This window comes from Mustela erminea, chromosome X (assembly GCF_009829155.1).
Source record: "Mustela erminea isolate mMusErm1 chromosome X, mMusErm1.Pri, whole genome shotgun sequence".
Classification (NCBI taxonomy): Eukaryota; Metazoa; Chordata; class Mammalia; order Carnivora; family Mustelidae; genus Mustela; species Mustela erminea.
The window spans coordinates 125,405,695-125,423,054 of NC_045635.1; the positions used below are offsets into that span (position 1 = coordinate 125,405,695).

Consider the following 17,360-nt stretch of genomic DNA (forward strand, 5'->3'; position numbering starts at 1 on the left):
AAAAAGGACATTAGTGGAAAAACTTGTGAAGCACATTATAGAAAATAACTGATCAGTGCTCTTCAATGTGTTAGGTTGTGAATACATGGAAGGACTGATGAACTGTCCTAGATCGGAGAAGAGACATGATGACTAAATGCAATGTAGTATCCTGAATCAGATTCTGGAACAAAAAATGGACATTAGTGAAAAACTGATGAAATCCACATAAAATCTGCAGCTATATTAATAGTATTGTACCAAGTTTAATTTCTTAGTTTTGGTAACTATACCATAGTTTTATAAGATTTTGACACAGGGAATGCTGGATGTGTGACAGCTGTCTGTTCAGTTTTTACAACTTTTATATAATTTTTAAATTATTTAAAAATAAACTTAAAAATAGCACCTCCCCAGGAGATTCTAATCTGTAGCCAGGGCTGAATACTGTTGCTAACACATCCTTTAGGTCCTGCCTCATGAGTTTCCACTGTGTTCTCCTACTCTTTCCTTCCCTTCCTTCATCAAAATTCCCCTGTTCTGGAGATACTTATTCTCAACTGGCTGCTGGCCTAAATACGATGAGGCAAGAAAAATGTTTCTACCACTACCCTAGTAGTTCATTCCAAAGTTACTAGCATGGGCACTATCCTATCTGCTGAAGCCTGGTTGCTGTTACGTAGTAGGAATTTCCACCTCAGAGGTTCATTCCTTTGCATAAAGTATCATTAGATCATCATTTTTCAAGCAGCCCTGTGGATGTTGAAACATGATTCCAATAAGAATTATGAGTCATATGAATTGGTGTATGAGGGCTTTTTCTGTAACACCGCAAAACATTGGGCATCCATGGATGAGAAAGCTAAATTTGTCTAGGGTTCCCCACAATTCATTTTAACTGTGTAAACAGAGAAGACCAGGCCTTGGTTGGAGGCAGGAGGCTGGCATTGTGGGTGGTTAGAGCCAGGTGCTTCATGACAGTGAAAAGCAAGGACAGCTACAGAGGGTGATGCTCCTGTCTTAGAGAACTGCCTTAGGTAGAGATAGTCAACATCTTGGATTGCAAACTCCTGTTGCTATGACAGCTTCCAAGAGCACACTCAGTTCATCAGAGCCTGGGGCTTATTCAGTTGGCTCCACCCTCTTCCTGGAGTGCTGTGTTTATTAAGAGGGCCCTGCCCTTTATTTTGCTAGGATTAGTCATTATGGGTTGGTGAACTGCCCTTTTTCCCCCTCCACCCCAGCTTTTCATCTGCACCCTAGAAGGGAGGGCTGTGTCTTTGGGCCTGCTGAGAGTCCTTTAAGAGAGCTGATCTGAGAGAAAATTAAGAACAGCTGGGGGTAGACACAATGACATCATATGCCTCTAGCATAAAAGGCAGCTCAGAAACTCAGATTCAAAAAGGAGAGAAAAATAATGGGAATTGGAGAAAGGGGCTGAGACTTGGGAACTATGCAAAGGCTGATTACTGGGGAAGATAAGAGAAAAGATTAAGCTGGGAGCACAAGAACTAGCTGAGACACTGGAACTTTTAGTAGGGACCTATTAATCTAGATTTAGTGTTTGGAGTCTATAGATTTAACAGCTAAAAGCTAAACAAGGACAGATTGGTAAAAAGCTGTGAAAATGCCCTGAGGCAGCTTATACTTAGGACTAAAGTTAACAAAGGAAATGGTTAGACTGAGTTTTATTACAGAGTAAGTTAGGAATTGGACCCTTTGCATAAAGACATCTTTATTGTTTTGTATGAGATTGCATAGTTTATATGTAAAAGTATACTTATTTACTTTTTTGTTCTAAAGATTTTTGTACATAAAATATTATGTCGATTTAGAATGAGATATCCTGATGAAAGTAAATGATAAACTTGTACGCTTGAAGGGACATTAGAGATGATCTAATTCAACCATGCTTTTATACATGAAGAAAATGAAACCTAGAGTGTTAGGTCATGTGTCCAAGATCATATAGCTATTGTGTGACAGAATTGTGGTTGGAACTTAGGTCTACCAGTTCCCAGGCAAATGCTGTTTTCACCCCACATCTATTTTTCTTAGTTTAGCCATGCCCAAAGAGAGTCCCAACTTCTGTACTAGTGACTACCAGTGGCTATCACAGGTAAGAAGTAGACCACCTGGGATGAACCAAACTGCCTCTGCAGAATTTTTGCAGAATCCTTAACATATTAAGCATGATGTGAAAAAGTCACAATGAAAAAATACCAAGATAGCAGTTATTTTATTACATCCTATTCTTTATGTGCCATCCTTAAACATAATGATGTTGCTCTGTTTAGCAGTTTTTAAAACATTATATTATCATGTTTAAACAGCAATATCTAGCAATACATAGTTATGTTGTCTGATTAAAGCAACCACACACAGAACTGATACTTTAAGCTATACAATCATGGGCAGTCACTACCACTCGGTGATAACCTTATTTTAATTGCAAGTATTTTTATTTGATATGTGACTAAACCTTTGGAAGGGTGACTTCCTTCTATCTTCTACCCTGAATAAGAGTAAAGTTTCTGTTACGAGTCTGAGACAGTTATAACCCAGGTAGTCTGCTCAATCAGAAAACTGCTGTTGTAACCTTAAAAATTACTGAGCACTGGTCCTCTTAAATAACTTGTCTTATGGAATAGACATAATAGTATGTCTATTCCAAAAGGAAGACAACTTAACAGACCCTACCATACAGAGCAGAATTAATGAACTGTCAAAACAATAATTGAAATAAAACTAGAATATCATTGAAGAGCCAAGGGAACATATTGATAACACGAAGCAGGAATAAATAGTTACCAAGAAGCATTCAGAAATACAAGCTGTGAAAAATATTAGTTGAATTAAAGATCTTGGTTGAGGGGTGAGGTTAATAACAACATAGATGCAGATGAAAAATGAATTAATGAGCTGAATGACCAGACTGAAATATTTCCTAGAAGACATCAGAAAGGGAGAAATAGTTGAAAAATAATTTTTAAAAGTTTTAGACATACAGAGAATGGAAGGAGAAGTGTCAAGTCAGTATAATAAGAGCCCAAGGTGAGAAAAAAAATAAGTGGAAGAGAGGTAAGTGAGGAAATAAAGTCTTAATAAAATATGGATGACTGCAGTTTAAAAGGATTCAGATTTTTCCAAACAGGATATATAAGATAAACATTATATCTAAAAACATTATATTAAAATTTAAAAACATCAAAGATGGATAGAAGACTTCTCAGAAAGAAAAAGCAGATCATTTACAAAGGCGCAAAATCCTATTGAAGTCTCAGTACTCAAAATACAGGAAGGAAGTGAAGTGCTAATCTCAAACTATTGAGAGGGAAAAAAACTTGTAACCTAGAATTTTATACCCTGCTAGACATCTTTTAAATATAAGTTTGAAATATTCTCAGGTATTCAGGGCCTCAAAAATTTATCACACAAAGACTTTCTTTAATAAGTCCAGTAAAATAATACATACAATAAGTATAAGTAGATGAACTTTCTCAGATGCCTTTTACAAATGTTCCTTTAATTTATCAGATGTATCAACTCTTGCTTACTTTGGTGGGGTATCCAGTATTGAGTTATTTAAAGGAAGCCAGTGTCTGGAGTCTATGCTATTTTGTAGGAACCTTGAGGGGCTTGTTTCTGCTTTTGCTAGTCTTGTCTTTTCTGTTAATCTTACAAAGTACCTGAGGACACAATCTAATCGCAGGAGTACTTATTACAGTGCCCTTTCCATGGTAGGTATTCATTAGATGTCTGTGCCAGGGAGGAAGAGAAAAAGAGAGGGAGGGAGGGAGTTCTAGGGCTGGAACATGAAGCTATAATTCCTTCCATTCAAGAAAATAGCTGTTCTCTCCTGTTTTTGTGACCTCTTAATGTGTGTCAGTATTTTGTGCTGCAGTGGAACACGTTTCTCATGTTAAGTTCAACTTCAAGTGACTCAAAGATAATTGAGCATTATTAATTTCACTACCAAATTATTAAAGGCAACCCACTTATTTTGAGTCCTTCTATGACCCTCAAACCCCCTCTGTCATAATGATGGAAAGTGACATGCTTGCATGCCAGTGGGCATTCCCATGTCAGGAATAGGAAGTGAAAGTAATCCACAAGGGGTGTATTTTGTCTGGAATTTGTCAATACATCTACACAGAGCTGATGAAAATCTCTCTTCAGTGAGGTGGTTCTTTTTGTTCTTCTGTGACTGTATAGCAAGTACCCACTGAGACAGTATGGGTAATTCATACCTGTTGGCATCCAAACCCTAAAACTTTAATCTTGAATCAAGATACCTTTGCTTTTCAGGGAAGAGTTGGTGTGTGGGTTGTGTTACACACTTCTCTTTCCTTTGAAATTATTGGTGTTTGGAGGCAGACAGAGTAAGAGGCACCAGGGATGACAGGGGCACCAGAGTTATTCCTTTATACCCTTCTTTCAGGAAGATGTCATCTTTTCTACTCATCTAAAAATCATTTGTCTATGTTTAAGATACTTGCCTGTGAACAATTTTCAAACTTTTCTTAGTAATTATTTTGTTACAAATCCCAAATAAAAATTGCTGGACAGAACAGAAAATTGACAAGAGCAGACTCTGAAAACACATATATGACCAGGGACATCTTGGAGGCCAATATTATCATTGGCAGCAACTGCCTGTAGACTTCCACCCCACTCTCCTCTGCTCTTTGCTTTCACACTCATGATTCAGTTCTTGGTCATGTGTTTTTAAGATTGAGTTGAGATTGTTAGCAGAAACTCTGGCATCTGGAATTAATTGAGTTGTTGCTCAGGTACTTGGAGTTCTTACTAAAAATTCTATGAAATCATATAACATTTGGGCACTATGTGGATTTAAGATTTTATTTATTTATTTGACAGAGAGAGATCACAAGTAGGCAGAGAGGTAGGCAGAGAGAGAGAGAGGAGGAAGTAGGCTCCCTGCTGAGCAGAGAGCCCGATGCGGGACTCGATCCCAGGACCCTGAGATCATGACCTGAGCCGAAGGCAGCGGCTTAACCCACTGAGCCACCCAGGCGCCCCACTATGTGGATTTAATTCAGTAAACAGTCACAAAGCACCTTCTCAGTGCAGGCTCAGCTCTAGAGAGTGCACAGATATACTTATCAGTATAAAGGAGGTGCCAGAGGAGGAGTACAAATGAACTAGAGTTTTGAAGCAGGGATAGAATATATCCTGGTGGAACAAAAGGAAAGACTTCTTGAGAAGGTGGCCTTGGGGACTGGCATTAAATGACAGAATTTCTACAGGTAGAGGCATTCCTAGAAACAAGAACAGCTTAAGTGAAAGTAACAAGGTGAGAAATCATAGGATCCATTTAGGGCTAGTCTTAGTCCCCATGTATTGAGTCATTATTCTGTGCCATGCAAAATGTTAAGTGCTTTGCATGCATTCTGTTGTTTTATTGCCACCCATGGCAATCTCATTAGTTATAGGCAGTATCATCCCTACTATACTAATCAGGAGACTAAGGCTTACAGCAATTAAGTAACTTGGTCACCTGATTAGAGATGGCAGAACAGTAATTCAAAGCAGCTCTGTTGGGGGTCCAAAGCCTGACTGCCTGCCTTCTTTCCTTCCTTTTTCCTTCCTTCCTTCCTTCCTCCAGTTTTATTGAGATATATATTTTTTTATTGAGATATACGACACTGTATTAGTTTAAGGTGTACAACCTGGTGATTTGATATAAGCATATACTGTAAAATAATTACCACAGTAAGTTTGGTTAACCTCCATCAATTTACCATTAAGCTCTATGTATCAGAAATAAACATAACTGGAAAGAAAGATTAGGACCATGCTGTGGAGAACCTTAGATGTTAAGTGAAGGATTCTAAAGGTAAGGTGGCAGATTGTAAAGTTAAAAAGAAAGGGATTTCCCTGTAACAAGAAATGAGTGATTGGAAAGGGATCAGCAGATTAGAGACCAATGAACAGTTCCAAAACATCTTTCCTCATCTGTTATGTCCCTTCTGGTTGGAGAATGATCCCAGTAGGAAAGAGACCTCTCTGTTCCTTTTAAGCTCTTGTGTAGAATTTCTACTTTGGGGGTGTCCTTTTTATTCCCTACCCTAGGAAGGGAAGGTCAGAATCTAAACTTTGTCTAACTGGAAAATTGGATTGCTTAAATTTCAGTTCTTGTTGTGTGATCTTGGATAGCTGAAGCCCCTCTTATCTTTTTGACTAATTCTTTAGGTTAGTTCCAGTCTTCTATTTTTTAATGTACTTATTCTTAAAGATTTTATTTATTTATATATAAATATAAATATATATTTATAAATAAAGATTTTATTTATTTGAGAGAGAGCGAGAGAGAGCATGAATGGGGGTGAGGGGCAGAAGGAGAAGCCGACTCCCCACTTAGAGCCCAATGCAGGGGCCCGATCCCAGGACAGGATCATGACTTGAGCTGAAGGCAGACACCTAACTGACTGAGCCACCCAGGTTCCCCTGTTTGGGTCTTTTAAGTAGCTTCTCTTCAGTCATAAAAGAGGATTCAATAATTGCTTATCATTGGCAGGAACTGCCAGCAGACATCTGGCATCTGGAATTAAATTGAGTTTTTGTAATTTTCCTTTTAAGTCTCATCCAGAACCTGGAAGGCCCTCTGCCCTCACTTGGTAGTTAGCTACCTCTTTTACCCATCCCTTGGCTTGGGATCCAGAAGAAGCAGCATCTTAAGGTCTTTAGAACCTCTAAACTGCAATCCAGTTTTTGACCTTCCACATAAAAAATAACCTAAGGAGCCCTTAATGAATTTGGTGTTAGTTCAGGCAGAAACTTTAAAAAAGATTTTATTTTGAAGCAATTTTAGACTTGCAAAAAAGTTGCAAAAATAGTACATAGAATTCACTTCATGCCGCCTCACCAAATGTTAACACCTTACATAATCATAGTAAAACTTCTAAACAAGGAAATTAACACTGATAAAATTTGATGAATTACCTTACGCACGTTATCCAAATTTTGCCAGTTGTCCTAATGTCCTTTTTCTTTTGGGGGATCTAATCTACCATCCCACTCCATCTGGAACATTTCCTCAGTCTTTCTTTGTCTTTCATGCCCTTAACACTTTTTAAAAGTACTCATCAGCTATTTTGTAGATTGTCCTTCAATTTGTATTTATCTGATATTTTCACATCATTCTGTTGAGTTTATGCTTTTCTGACAAGAACACCACAGAAGTATATCTGATCTTAGTGCATCATACCAGGAGGTTCATTGTATCTATGTGTCTCATTATTGGTAACATTAACATTGATTATTTGGTTAAGGGGGTGTCTGCCAGGTTTTTCCACCTTGAAGTTGCTATTTTCTTCTCTATAATTAATAAGAATCTTGTGGTGGGGGGGGCACCTGTTGGCCTCAATCAGTAGAGCATGCAGCTCTTGATCTCAGAGTTGGGAGTTCACGCCCCACACAAAATTATATATTTTGAGTGTATATAATTTACTTTAAAAAAATAATCTTTTGGATAGGTACTTCGAGACTATGCAAACTTTCTATTTATCATTATAATTTTGCCCACTAATTTTTGCATCTCTCCATCTGTCTTAAACACTGTGAGTTCATATTGACACCTCAAATTCCAACCTAACAGTACAGCCCTCACTCTGACCTTTCTCCTTTCTTTATTTTTAACTCCTCTCTCCAACAATGAGAAAGCTGACATTCATTATCTACAATATATTCACATATTTGATCAACCCTAACTATAGGACTCTTGCTATTCTTTTCACCCTGTTCATGCCCACCCCCGTAGGTAAACAAACTCATTCATTTCTGCTTTATCATTTATGTATTTCTTTTTGCACAAATGAGCAGATGCATGTACATTTTTTATATACCATTCTTTTCTACAGGAAGGATATAATACTATAGAAACTCTTTCACAGTGTACTTTTTCTCACTTAACAGTATATCCTAGAAATCACTCCATGTCAGTTCACAGAGGTCTTCCTTATTCTTTTATGCCTTAGAACTCCACTGTGTAGATATACCATAGCTTATGCAAACATCCTAGGTACGGGCATTGAGTTTTTTTCAATATTTTGAAATAACAATGCTGCAATAAAAAAAAACCTGGTACATATATATTTTTGTATTGTCAGAGATGTATCTTCATGGTTAATTCTTAGAAGTACGATTGCTGGATCAAAAGGTAAATACATGTTAGTTTTGTTAGCCAATGGCAAATTCATCCATGAGAACTGTACCAATAATGTGCATTCCCACCAGCAGTGTTGGAGAGTGCTTATTTCTCTGCAGTCTCACAAAAAAAAGTGTTGTCATTCTTTTACAGTATCATCAGTCTGATAAATAGTACCTTGACATTGTTTTCATTTATTTCTCTAATTTTGAGTGAGGTGGAGCACCTTTTCACATGTTAAGGGAGGGATATCTAGATAGATAGATAATTTGTGAATTGTGTGGTTTTTGCCTCTATTCTCCTTTTTCAACCAGTTTTTGGTCTTTTATTCAATGTTTTAGTGTTTTTCATATTTTGGGAAACTAGCATTTTATGATATGTGCTATAAATATTTTCTCCCAGTTTATCAATTGTCCTTTTACTTTTTTTCATGTTTTTGTTGTGTAGAGATTATTTGCTTTTTTTTTTGAGAGTAGAAAACCAATGGGGAAATGAATCATTCTTTCTTTGTTTTACTTTATTTAATTTTTTGAATTTAAATTCATTTAATTAATGTGTAGTATATTATTAGTTTGAGAAGTAGAGTTCAGTGATTCATCAGTCCTACATAACACCCAGTGCTCATTATATCCCTTGCCCTCCTTAACGTCCATCACCCAGTTACCCCATTTCCCCAACACCCTCCCCTCCAGCAAACCCTTAGTTTGTTTCCTATGATTAAGAGTCTCTTATGATTTATGTTCCTCTCTGATTTTGTCTTGTTTTATTTTTCTCTCCCTTCCCCTATGCTCCTCTATTTTGTTTCTTAAGTTCTACATATTAGTGAAATCATATAATTGTCTTTCTCTGATTGACTTACTTCATTTAGCATAAGACACCCTAGTTCCAACAACATCATTGCAAATAGCAAGGTTTCATTTTTTGATGGCTGAGTAATATTCCAGTGTGTGTGTGTGTGTGTGTGTGTGTGTGTGTGTGTGTGTGTGTGAGTGTGTGTGTCACATCTGCTGCTAATGGACGTCTGAGCTCTTTCCATAGTTTGGCTATTGTGGACATTGCTGCTATAAACATTCAGGTGCAGGTGGCCCTTCGGATCACTACATTTGTATCTTTAGGGTAAATACCCAGTAGTGCAATTGCTGGGTCATAGGGTAGTTCTACTATCAACTTTTTGAGGAGCCTCCATGCTGTTTTCCAAAGTGGCTGTACCAGCTAGCATTCCCACCAACAGTGGAAGAGAATTGGCCTTTCTCCACATCCTCGCCAACATTTGTCATTTCCTGACTTACTAATTTTAGCCATTCTGACCAGTGTGAGGTAATATCTCATTGTGGTTTTGTTTGTATTTCCCTGATGTCAAATGATGTTGAGCATTTTTTCATGTGTCTGTTGGCCATTTGAATGTCTTCTTTGCAGAAATGTCTGTTCATGTCTTCTGCCCATTTTTTGATTGGATTATGTGTCCCTTTTTTAAAAAAAAAAAGATTTTATTTATTTATTTGACGGACAGAGATCACAAATAGGCAGAAGGCAGGCAGAGAGCGAGGAAGGGAAGCAGGCTTCCTGTCAAGCAAAGGGCCGGATGCGGGGCTCAATCCCAGAACCCTGGGATCATGACCTGAGCTGAAGGCAGAGGCTTTAACCCACTGAGCCACCCAGGCGCCCCTGGATTATGTGTCCTTTAGGTATTGAGTTTGTAAATTCTATAAAGATTTTGGATACTGGCCCTTTTTCTGATAAGACATTTGCAAATATCTTCTCCCATTCTGTCAGTTGAGGTTTTTTGCCTTTGTCAGCTGTTTCCTTTGCTATGCAAAAGCTTTTTATCTTTTTTTTTTTTAAAGATTTTATTTATTTATTTGACAGAGAGAGATCACAAGTAGGCAGAGAGGCAGGCAGAGAGAGAGAGAGGAGAAAGCAGGCTCCCTGCCGAGCAGAGAGCCCGATGCGGGACTCGATCCCAGGACCCTGAGATCATGACCTGAGCCGAAGGCAGCGGCTTAACCCACTGAGCCACCCAGGCGCCCCAACAAAAGCTTTTTATCTTGATGATAGTTCACTTTTGCTTTTGTTTCCCTTCAGAGATGTGTCTAGCAAGAAGTTACTGTGGGGCTGAGGGCAAAGAGGTTGCTGCTTGTGTTCTCCTCAAGGATTTTGTTGGATTCCTATCTCACATTTAGGTCTTTCATCTGTTTTGAGTTTATTTTTGTGAATGGTGTAAGGAAATGGTCCAGTTTCATTCTTCTGCATGTGGCTGTCCAATTTTTCCAAACACTGGTTGTTGAAGAGACTGTCTTTTTTTCCTTTGGATATTCTTTCCTGCTTTGTCAAAGATTAGTTGACCATAGGGTTGAGGGTCCATTTCTGGGCTCTCTATTCTGTTCCATTGATCTATGTGTCTGTTTTTGTGCCAGTACTATACTGTCTTGATGATGACAGCTTTGTAATAGAACTTGAAGTCTGGAATTGTGATGCCACCAGGTTTGGTTTTCTTTTTCAGCATTCCTATGGCTATTTGAGGTCTTTTCCATACAAATTTTAGGATTATTTGTTCCAGCTCTGTGAAAAAAGTTGATATTTTGATTGTATTGAATGTGTAGATTGCTTTAGGTAGCATAGACATTTGAACAATATTTGTTCCTCCAATCCATGAGCATGGAATGTTTATCCATTTCTTTGTGTCTTCCCCAATTTCTTGAGTATTCTATAGTTTTCAAAGTATAGATCCTTTGCCTCTTTGATTAGGTCTATTCCTAGGTATTTTATGGTTTTGGGTGCAATTGTAAATGGGGTTGACTCCTTAATTTCTCTTTCTTCTTTCTCATTGTTAGTGTATAGAAATGCAACTGATTTCTGTGCATTGATTTTATATCCTGTTACTTTGCTGAATTCCCGTATGAGTTCTAGTAGTTTTGGGGTGGAGTCTTTTGGGTTTTCCACATAAAGTACCATGTCATCTGTGAGGAGTGAGAGTTTGACTTCTTTGCTGATTCAGGTGCCTTTCTTTCTGTTGTCTGATTGCTGAGTCTAGTACTTGTAGTACTAGGTTGAACAGTAGTGGTGAGAGTGGACATCCCTGTTGTATTCTTGACCTTAGGGGAAAAGCTCTCGGTTTTTACCCACTGAGAATGATATTTGCTGTAGGCTTTTCCTGTATGGCTTTTATGATCTTGAGGTATGTTATCTCTATCCCCACGCTGTGAAGAGTTTTAATCAAGAAAAGATACTGTACTTTGTCAGATGCTTTTTCTGCATCTATTGAGAGGATCATATGATTCTTGTCCTTTCTTCTATTAATGTAGTATATCACATTGATTGATTTGTGAATGTTGAGCTATCCTTGCAGCCCAGGAATAAATCCCACCTGGTCATGGTGAATAGTCCTTTTAATATACTGTTCTACTATTAGCTATAGTATCTTGGTGAGAATTTTTGCATCCATGTCCATCAGGGATATTGGTCTGCAATTCTCCTTTTTTTGGTAGGGTCTTTGTCTGGTTTTCGGATACAGGTAATGTTGACCTCATAATGAGGTTTAGAAGTTTTCCTTCCATTTCTGTTTTTTTGAAACAGCTTTAGAAGAATAGGTATTAATTCTTTAAGTATTTGATAAAAATCCCCTGGTAAGCCATCCAGCCCTGGACTCTTGTTTTTTGGGAAATTTTGGTTACTGCTTCAATTTTCTTGCTGTTTATGGGTCTGTTCAGGTTTTTGCTTCCTTTCTGTTTCAGTTTTTGGTGGTTTATATGTTTCTAGGAATGCCTCCATTTCTTGCAGATTGCCTAATTTGTTGGCATATAGTTGCTCATAATGTGTTCTCAGTATCATTTAAATAAGATGATGTTTATACCCAGTATCTTTCATTGCCTAGCATTGCATGGCAAGTTCCATACAACTAGGAATTTCCACAAGATGCAGAATGTTCAAGAACTAGAAGAGTCAGGAGATGGGGCTATGTACGGTAGGCCAGAAAAAGATGGTACTTTGGAGACTTTTGGGAGATTAAGAAAAGCTCACTTTTGGTATGCTTGACCCTTACATTCCTGTAGTTTGCCCAAGTACTATTGTTGGTTAGCTTTCTTTTCCTTTAAAAGCACTGTTTTTGGGTATATTGGGACCAGGAGATTCTGCAAATGGACTGCCTAGAGAAGAAATAACCCACCATTATTGGAGGAGATTCAGTTTTGTACTTACTACCTTTGGGAAAACTCATGATGCAGTAACTGCAAAGACATACTAATCACTCCAATACCAAAACTTCCACAGTGCCATGGGTTTGTTGATGTTTTTTGTTTTCTGTATTTATGATGCTTTGATGTTTTGGGCACTTATGAACCCAGTGAGGGACTCTCCCTCCCCAAATTAGTTAATTTTAGAGATAAACAACTTGTCAACAAACAACAGCACATTATTGATATGCAGAGAAACTAATTCTGAGTTCATACCCTACCCTTCTCCTTTTATCAGGCTTCTACAGCCCAGGACACTATTCCTCTGCCCTAAATCACCCCAGGGCTAGGTACTAGCCGACTAGGGAACACCCCTATAGCCCAGAGCCTTTCAACATTATTCCAACTATTCAGTCCTAAACCTGTTCCTAAACCCACTGTGCTGCTTGTTTTCCCTGTTTCTTCTGTTTCCTCTCTCAGAAAAACATAATAAGGGCTTTTGCCCACGCTTTCCTCTCCTTTTACCTCCTGACTGACTCTTGTGCTTTCCTGTGCAGCCCTGCATGATGTGGTATGTCCCCTTCTTGGAAACTATGAGTAACAAAATATATTTTCAATGGCAGTTGTGTCCTGATCTCACTATACCTGAATAATAATAAAATGTACATCTTGAAACACCATAAGAATGCAATTGACCAAACCCAGAGTGTAGGAAATTTTATAGGACAAATTGTTTGAAGTTTTACTAATTTAATTGGTTAAAATATAACTTTCATTATTGTTGTGATTTTGAACTCTTTGATTACTGTGAGACTGATTTTTCCATTCTGGTTTAGTAGTTGAGTATTTTCCTGTGAAGAAGTAAATTGTGTATTTTTGTCCTTTGACCATTTTATTCAGAATGTGTTATAAAGTGAACTTGATCAAAATGTTTCACAGATATAATGGTAAAATGTAAGATATAAAACTTTAAAAGGAAAGCATAGGAAAATGTCCAGATCAGGGGCTCGGTGAAAAATTCTTAAACTTGATACCAAAAGCATAATCTACAAAAGAAAACATTTATAAATTGTAACTTACCAATCTTAAACTTTTTTAAAAATTAAAATATAAAACTTTTGCTCTGTAAAAAACAATGCTAAGAGAATAACAGTCTACAGACTGGGAGAAAATATTTGCAAACTACATATACAACAAAGGACTAGTATCTATATAAAGAACCCTCAAAACTTAACAGAAAAAAAAACAAATAACACAACTGGAAAATGGGCAAAATATATGAAGAGACATTTCACTGAAGCAGATCCACAGATGGCAAATAAACACATGAAAATATATTCAACATCATTAGGTATCAGGAAATGCGAATTAAAACCACAATGAGATATCACTACACATCTTTTAGAATAGCTAAGATTAAAAAAAAATACTGATAACATCAAATGCTAGTTAGGACATGGAGAACCTAGAACTCCCATACATTGTTCACAAGAATGTAAAATGGTATAGTCACTCTGGAAAGAAGTATGATAATTTCTTATAAAATGAAAATGCAGTTACTATATAACATAGCTATGGTACTCTTGGACATTTATCCTAGATAAATGAAAACTGATGTCACATAAAAATGGGCACAAATGTTCATAGTAGCTTTATTCGTACTAACCCCAACTGGAAACAACCCAAGTGTCTTTGAGTGCCTTATAGATAAACAAACTCTGGCACATCCATATCATGGAATACTACTCAATATAAAAAGAATGAATTTCTGATATGCACAAAATCCTGGGTGGATATTAAGGACTTGATACTTGGTGAAAAAAAAAAAAGCCTATCTCAAAAGGTCAACAATGTATGATTCTAATTACATGGGTTTCCTGAAATGACAAAACATACAGATGGAAGATAGATTAATGGTTGCCAGGAGACAGGGGCGGGGGTGACAGGTGGGTGTGACTATAAAGAAGTAGCATCTGGGAGTGCCGTTGTAGTGATGCTACAGTCTTTTATCTTCATTATGATTGCATGACTCTATACACATGATAAAATTGCATAGAATTATACCCCTCTCACACACATGTGAGTACATATAAAAGCCAGTCTCAATTGAATAAGCGAGAGTCTAGGTAGCTGTATTTTACTATAATCAGTAAGATGTCACTGTGGGCGGGACAGCTGGGGTAAGCAGTCAATGGACTTTATGAATTATTTTGCAAACTCCTATAAGTCTATAATTATTTCAGAAGAAAAAGTAAAAATCAATGCTAGAGTTTTAATTGGAATAACACTGAATTACACATTAGTTTGGGGTCATCAATACCTTTCTAGTGTTGTCTTCACATGTTCATGTATTTATTACCTTTGAAAAATATTTGTCATTTATTGCTTTTCTCAACCAAGATAGACAATGGACTATAATGTTTGCCTACATCAAGTCTAGGGCAAACACATTTACTTTTGAGCATTTTACTCCAAATTTTCTGCATGACATGAGTTGGCTTCTTAGATGTTCCTCTTTACAATAGTTTTTAGTATGTGCTCTCCAGATTACTACATATATCTCTAATTTTTCACATTCTAAGTAAAGATAATTTTATAACACTTTATATGAAATGTAGAAACCTTGCAAAATTAGAGGCCAGTTTAACCCCTATCTGTCCATTTTTCAGAACTTGTCATATGTATTACATCTGCATATAAAGCCTACAAGATGACATCATTTTTGCTTTAAAAAGTACCACATATTTTGAGAAATTAAGAGGAGCAAAATTAGTTTTTTATATTTACCAAGATATTTATTACTTTTGCTTTTTAAAATTTTTTTTCTTTTTTTTAAATTTTATTTTTAAGTAATCTCTATACCTAACATGTGTCTCAAACTTACAACCGTGAGATCAAGAGTCATATGCTCTACTGACTGAGCAAGTCTTAATTTTTTAAATGAGTATCCTACCTCTTCTTTTTTTAAAGTAGGCTTCACACCCATTGTAGAGCCCAACATGGAACTTGAACTCATGACTGTGAGATCAAGACCTGAGTTGAGATCAAGAGTTGGATGCTCAACCAACTAAGCCACCCAGGTGATCCTCAAGCCTTTATTTTTCAAATGAGTATCTCATTTTCATTGGGTTCATTTCCCTTCAGCCTAATGAAGAACTTTCTTTTGTCAAGAGGTCAAGTAGTATATAGGCAATAGTGCTATAGCTAATGAAGCCGGCAGGATCACTACTACAACTGCTATGTTGGTTTGTCACACTTAATAGATTCAGCTGGTAAGGAGAAAATAAGCCCAAATGGATTCAGTTGATTAGACAACAACAGTTTAAGATCAGCATGGCATTAACAATTCCACATCTCTAGTCCCACAGGATTACACTGAACCAGAGGGTCCAGATGATAGGTGGCACAGTGGGTTGCCCTGCCACTGAGGAGTCAATTCTAAACCACAACGGGCATTTTTATGGCATGCAGCTGTACCCTAAGGAAGGAGGTGCAAGGTGATCAACTGACATTCAGGAGATGGAGAAAACAGTCTCGTGATAGTTCCTTATCAGGCGGCTTATTTCCCTTGCTCCAGGAAGAGTTGGTGTTCTCTGAAGGCACAGGTCAGACTGTGGTCAAGCCCTGATTAAGTGGTCCATGTGTGACAAAAATACCTTTGGGGCATTATGTGGTGGAGCTAGTCTTCCACACCTTTAACATTTCTTGCAGTTTGGGTCTGCTGGCAAATAATTTTTTTTTACTTATGTTTCATCTGAATGTCTTTGTCTTGCCTTCATTCTTGAATGTATTTGCTGAGATAGAATTTTGGGTTGGCTTTTTCTTTATTACTTTAAAGATGTTGGTCTTTTCTCTTTGGTTTCCCTTGTTTCTGATGTCAGCTGTATTTGAAACTCTTTCCCCTTTGTATATAAAGTGTTTTCTCTGGCTGCTTTTTTGATTTTCTAATTATATTTGTTTTTCAGCAGTTTGTGATATTTTCAGAGTTTTGTTTTCTATCCTTTAGGGGTTTGCTCTGCTACTTAAATCTTTAAATTGTGTATTTCTCCAGATTTGGGGAAGTTTAAGCCATCACATATTCAGGTTTTTTTCTACCCCATCCTCTGCAACCTCTCTCTCTAGAACTCTAATTTCATGTATGTTAGACCTTTGAATATAGTCCCATCTGTCCCTGAGGCTCTGTTCATGTTTTTGTTTCCTAATATGTTTTTCTCTCCTTTCTTCACATTGGATATTTATATTGTTCTATCTTGAGTTTACTGAAACTTTACCTCTTTCATTTCCATTCTGCTGTTGAACCTATGCAGTGAATTTTTAAAATTTCATATTATTTTTCAATTCTGAAATTTTTATTTGGTTCTATTTTTTCATGGTTCCTGTTTCTCTGCTGTGATTTTTCTATCTTTTCATTCATTATAAGCATATCTTCTTTTATTTTCTTGAACAGAGTTATTAATAATCACTTTAAAATTCTCATCTGCTAATTCCAGGCTCTGGGTCATCTCAGATTTGTTCTCTGTTGGTTTGCTCTTGTAAATGGGTCAAAATTTCCAGGTTCATCACAAGCTGAATAACTTTGGATTATATCCTGGATATGTTAAATGGAGACTTTGGATTCTGATTTATTCCTCTGAAAAATATTGATTTCATTGTTTTGGTAGATAGTTAATGTGTTTAGATTCAAACTGTGAACTTTGCCTCTAGGTAGTAGTTGAAATCTTAGTTGAGGGCTTCCATTTTCAACTGAAGTCTGTTCCATGTATGTGTGGTTTGGGAGTCAGCTGAGATTGAGATAGAGTCTATAGGTAGAAATTGGGGCTCCCTAGCTCTAGGTCTCTCCTTTCCAGGATTCCTCCTTAGTTTCCAATGGCCTTGGTTATTCTGAGCTGTGCCTATATTTCTTCATACCAGATAGATTGTGAGTTTGCTATTGTTGTCTTACTCTTGGTGTCTTAGCTACTTGGCAGCTTTAGTTTGCCCTTACTCTAAAAGCTGTAAAAATGGGTAATCACCTTGTGCCAACTCCCCTTCAAAATATGCCT

The 17,360-nt window shown here is 37.1% G+C and overlaps 1 long non-coding RNA gene across 1 annotated transcript in view; it reads left to right on the plus strand.

Moving 5' to 3' along the window:
* The window catches only part of LOC116583560, a 212,273-nt gene that overhangs the window by 80,525 nt on the left and 114,388 nt on the right, over window positions 1-17,360 (plus strand). The window contains exon 6 of the long non-coding RNA XR_004282779.1: window positions 15,679-15,923. This is a non-coding gene — a long non-coding RNA (uncharacterized LOC116583560). The remainder of the gene's footprint in view (window positions 1-15,678; window positions 15,924-17,360) is intronic.